This window comes from Alligator sinensis, unplaced genomic scaffold, assembly GCF_000455745.1.
Source record: "Alligator sinensis unplaced genomic scaffold, ASM45574v1 scaffold1244_1, whole genome shotgun sequence".
Lineage (NCBI taxonomy): Eukaryota > Metazoa > Chordata > Crocodylia > Alligatoridae > Alligator > Alligator sinensis.
The window spans coordinates 952,125-957,655 of record NW_005842591.1 but is presented as its reverse complement, the minus strand read 5'-3'; the positions used below and the strand labels follow the sequence as shown (position 1 = coordinate 957,655).

The 5,531-nt window shown below is 47.1% G+C and overlaps 1 protein-coding gene across 2 annotated transcripts in view; it reads right to left on the bottom strand.

Moving 5' to 3' along the window:
• MYO1C (myosin IC) overlaps nucleotides 1–5,531 on the bottom strand; it is an 86,356-nt gene that overhangs the window by 68,176 nt on the left and 12,649 nt on the right. The gene's annotated exons all lie outside the window — the stretch shown is intronic.

Below are 5,531 nucleotides of genomic sequence, written 5' to 3'. Positions count from 1 at the left end.
TCCTGTCCTCGCCTCCTCGCAATGCCTTTATCAACCAGACAGACACGGGTTACTGTTCTCACTGCTTTCCTGCTTCTCCTCCTCCTAAACACACCCCCTCTCCGTTTCTAGAGCAGAAGGGGGCCCGGCCCGGAGGTTTCCACCCTCCAGAACAAACTCCCCCCGCCCTCACTAACTGGTCGCCCTGATTCCACTCTCCTCCGCTCCCTCCTCCCCAAGCTCGGATTTGCTGGAGTTCCAGATGAGCAATTTCTCTTATAAAAATATCTTTCTAACAAAGCAGGAGGTTTGAAAGCAACACTGAACTATGCTGAAAACTTCTGCTGCTCAAATGGCCATTCGCACAGTTATTTCAGCCTGGAAGGATCATCTGTCTCTCCCAAATGAATGGTTTCATTTTGTAGGGACTCCACAGTTCACTTGCATCTGGAAAATAGCCAATAAAGGTGCCAAAATCATGCCCTCCCAAATCATTCCTAGTCTTCTCCATTCCTTGGGTAAGACAGGCAGCAGTTTCTTCCTCAGTGTTTCTGCAGTAAGCTCATGGGTTAAGATGATCTACTTAGTGACTTTAAAGACAATTACTCTAACGGAGACTGAAATCTAAAATGCCAGGGACAGCACTACAACTCATCTCTAAAAACAAGACTGCAAGTAACTCACGGGACAATTCACCTTACCTGACTTACAGCAGCTGAAACTAAGGCAACACCCTCGGAGATGAGAAAGAGGCAATGTCTCCGAGCATGTTTACACATTCGGATATCCTTTCATTAAGCCAAGCCTCATTTTCCTCAGCCTCGTCATGAGGACAATGGCTCTGCTACTTCAGGAGGTTGTACAGATGTAAACGAGAGCGAAATAAGATGGGCCAGGCAACTCTGCAGGCTTCTGCCAGCATAGCGGTGGAGCTCCTGGCTGCGAGTAGGTGGGATCACTGAGCAAGAGAGCTGTCCCGGCTCAAGCCCCTGGCAGTTTCCACTTGCAAAGCTGTGGTGTACCGAAATAGCTTGTTTCACTTCTTGGAGCTGACCCTGCCTTACCAGTACACGGTGCAGTTGCATTCACCATTGCAAGCCTTTTGCCAATAAACCGTATCAGTATGCCCAACCTGATAAAGTGCTCCCCAGTGCAGATGTAGCCCGAGTTAATATTCTGCTGACTATACGAAAGCTATGAAAGACTCCTACCTACACGCACAGCACTGCAGTGTTCGTTGGATCATAGAGAAGTAGGGCTGAAAGGGACCTCAGCAGGCCGCATCTAGTTCACCCCCCTGCACAAGGCAGTGCATCCTCTACAAGCATTTGTCTAAGCTATTCTTCTATTCCTGAGCAGCCCTGCCCTAAAACATCCAGAATGCCCTAACTGGCCACAGGCAAAGCTGGGGGATGAGGGCACTGTCAACGTCCTGCAACTTCAAGGACAGGAAGTGTTTGTTAAAATACACAACAAGGAAAACAAGTCCGCTGCTGCAGAAGGCAAAACTCCTCATAATCTACGCTGGTCTGACAACGGGGTAAAATATGTTCCTGATCCCAAATGGGACGACTGCTCCGACCCCGAGCAGAGAAGCAAGACCTCTAGTCACAAACTTAGGGGTTTCTTAGTCCAGGAAGGAACACCCCAGACAAAATCTGCACCCCACCCAGAAACTCGCAGCAACAAGAAAGGGGGTGGGAATCCCCTCCCAGTCCCACATGGCAACCGGAAAAGCCCAGCACGAGAAAAACCCAAACGCTCTCCACACTGCTCTGCAACTCGGAGACGGCAAACAGCCCCACGTATCACTCACGTCAACTGGAGAGCAAAAACTCCCCTTCTTGTCATCTTATCCCTTCCGTGAACTTACGTCAGTTCCTTTAATCTTATTTCATAACCAAGGTGTTTATGGAGCTCCGTTTCATTCTACTGCTGCCGAGCACGGTCCTTTCCACTTTCCACCTGGTCTGGGCTGCAGAGGTCCTCCTGTGATCTCCCAGCAATACACCTGGCGGAGTCTCCTGGGCTCCCACTTGTTGCTCTTTGCAGGATGTTTTAGACACTGCTGCTCCTAGATCACCCCTAACCAATGCTTATCCAAATCTTCCTGAACACCTCCGATGGTAAAAAAGATCCTACAATTCCCCTACAGCGTCTATTCCACTGCCTCACTGTCCCACGGCCTCATCCAGTTAGCCGTCACCCATTTTGTATTTGTGTTTTTGATTTATTCTTCCAATGGTGCGGCACCTTGCATTTGCCAGCACTGAACTTCAACCTCTTGGCTCTAGCCCAGCTTTCCAATTTATCAAGATCCTTCTAAATTGTGTTCCTGTCCTCCAGTGTATTTGCAATCCTTTGTGTCCTCTGCAAATTTGCTCAGGGAATTCTTTATTCCAGCATCCAAATCATCAGTTAACTCAGCTGATAGGAATGCAAAGTTTCCATTTTGTGACTAAAGCAAGCAAATCTGACTGAATGTACACAGTGTGCATACCAGTTGAACTATGTGAAGCCTTTCCCAAAAAGACACTACTTCCATTAGGACCAGGGTGACATGAAATCCACCACACCTGTTTAATCAGCAGCAGATGTTCTGGCTCTTGCCCAGGGCTCTGTATGATTCTGTTTCCAGTCCTTGCCCAGCAGCTTGCCAGACTGAGGCAATGTAAGATCAGAGGCAAAGCTCCTGACTGTGTTCCCACCCCTTTACCACTGTCAGGCCCTACCCGTCTTTACTCTTTTCACTTCGCCAGAACTGCTTGCGATTCCCCAACCCCCAGCCACGGCTTTAAAAAAGAGAGTAATAATTCATGCATAAATAAATAGTAAAGATCGGAGTAGACAAGAGAATTGCCAATTAAGTGATCAGAGATTTGCAAACCGAGTACAGAAGTTCCACGACCCTGGAGAGTCTCAAGAGGTCTTTAAACATTAGAGCTGAGTTTACTTTGGTTCTGTATCTGGCAGATTTTTCAAGTACATTTTTCAATCTTTTGGAAGGTGAGTGCATTGTCAAAGTGACTCTCCTTTCTAAACTTTCCCAGTTATCACGTAGCTCTGAACCTCACACACCATGCCTTCAGTAATTCTTTACTGTGTACTACTTTGAAGGAGGAACTGACCACAAATCTCCAAAAACATGGAGACTTGAAACAAAAAGTAAAAGTTTGTTGAAGATGGTTAAGTGTCCGGTTGTTCTTCTCACAGGAGGAGGATGTCTGCTGATCCTTTAACAGTGGATCAGACTATCTGCTGGCCCCCTCTACAGTCACCCAAACTGGAAGATAGCACATGCATCACAGTGGTTTCCTCACCAGATAATGTTTGTACAGCGCACTGCAAGTATTTGTTGTATAAATAATGATTATTACAACTCAGCAGAACCAATGGGGGAGGAAGAACCACGTGTTCTCTTAAGAAAAAAAAAGCACCTCCCCCATGCGCGCACACGGGCAAAGAAAGAGCTAAGAAGAAAAGCACTGAGCCACTCCTTCTTAACTTCACTGTTACCATCAAACAAGGCAAAAGTGTCGTCTGTGTTGACATCCGAGTTTGAAGTTGGACACAGACCTTCTGGCAGGAGGACAGAGGTGTGGTTTCCCTCCCAGCATGCAGAGGAATCAGTTCGGAACTGCCAGCAAGATCCGGGAGGCAGAGCCCAACCTGTTACTGAAGGCTGGTGACGAGTTAACCGGGAAGAAGGCTGCTACCGTTCTGACTGTATCATTTTAGGGAAGTTCTCCAATCGCTGCAAAAACCTCTGGCTGTGTAACAGTCTTTTCTTTCTTTAAATCTACCCTGTTGGCCATATCAGTGTCTGCTTCAGCCAGACACTCCAGAAATACAGTGTATAATACACCATTACTTAAATGTTTCAAATATATCTCTTATCTTTCTCTTACAAATGTGACCAGGGATGTGTGGAACTGAATATTTCAGTTATTAAAGCTAACAAACAAGTCTCACTGTTGAAAGCCATTTCCCTGAATAAACAGTGACTCAGTGCAGACTGCAATGTAAAACTTACTGGTAACTGTTAGCAAGCTCATACAAATGTGATTTGTAGCACTACATGGAAATATTTTAGACTGGAGAAAAGATTTCCCTTCTATTTCTGTGGTTTAGAACTTATTCTGTTTCCGTGGAATTTATGTTTTTTGAAAGATTAAGCATACCAGCAACTCACCGTTACACGAAAAGAAACTGATTATTAAGCTTGGAATCAACAAAGACAGAAATCAAATCAAAGTCTGAATTTTTATATTCTACTGCCCTCTATTTCATGCAGAGTCTCTGCTCTCAAAATGATCCGAGACCCATCTGTCTACTAAAGAACAAGACGCTACCATGACATTTCTGACAAAGACAACAGTAAAACAAATGCCATTAGCAAATTAAGTCGCCTTGGACGCTTTTTGCTGCAGAGCTGTTTTTCTCTTTGTTTGCTTCTTCGGGCTTTGGTTCATTTGTTTTGGTTGAATAACCCCGCTCGTTAAACAAACAACAAAACACAAAACCCACTGAAGTCAATGGAGCTTTGAAGTACGGGTCCTCCCGAGCCACCAACAACTCTCCGAAGCAGGGGTCGGCAACTTTTTGGGGCAGAGTGCCAAAAACACCCAGAGCCTGGACTTGCAAGATGTTGGCGTGCCGGGGCAGACGGTAGAGTGCAAGGGACCGGATCCTTGTTGTGGCAGCCCTGGCCCCTTCCCCGCCACGCGCCCCGAGGCACGTGTACCTCTGCCTGCCTCGGTCTGGCACCGTGCTGGGGAGGGGGGCAACCCCAGCTCCAAAGGTTGTTGGGCTATTGCAAGCATGTGCTTTGTTGCTCTTTGACAAGGACAGGAATAGGCCTCAAAATGGCCTTAATAAACTGGGAAAAGGGCCTGACAAAAACTGGCAGACTATTTAAGTTGGTCTAATAAAAGATATCGGCTTCATCCGAAGAACCTTGCCTGCCTGTGTCCTTAGACCGACACGGCTGCAACCTACACCCCTATGACAGACAAACTGAAATTCAGTAAGGAAAGTGCAAAGTACTAATCTCAGCAAGGAACGGTCGCACGCACGAACACAGGACAGGTAAGGGCTAGACTGCAGCAGGGCCGAGCTGGAGTGAATCATTACCCGAGCACGGCTCAGCAAGGTACTACCGATGCGGAAAACCCTACGCTCACAGGTTTGCTTCATTTAGGCCCAGCCTCAAGTTCGAGAGAGAGAGGAACAAACTGGAAAGGGTCCAAAGGAAAGCAACACAAAAGAGCAGACAGCTAGAAAACGAGCTATGAGGCCAGGCAGGAAGAACCAGGATTAATTAGTCTAGAGAAGAGAAGACCAAGAAGGGATGCGATAGCAAATGCAAGGGTAAGGACAGGCAGCAACGGCCTTACGGAAAAAGAGGAAAACGTAAGCGGGGTGTTATTGGGAAGAAGTTCCTAAAACTGGAGACTGCTAGAGCGCGGGACGGACCCTGCGCAGCGCCAGGATCGTGAAGGCAGATGAAGCAAAGCTTTTCTGGGGCCGCTTGACACTGAAGTGCACCCGCT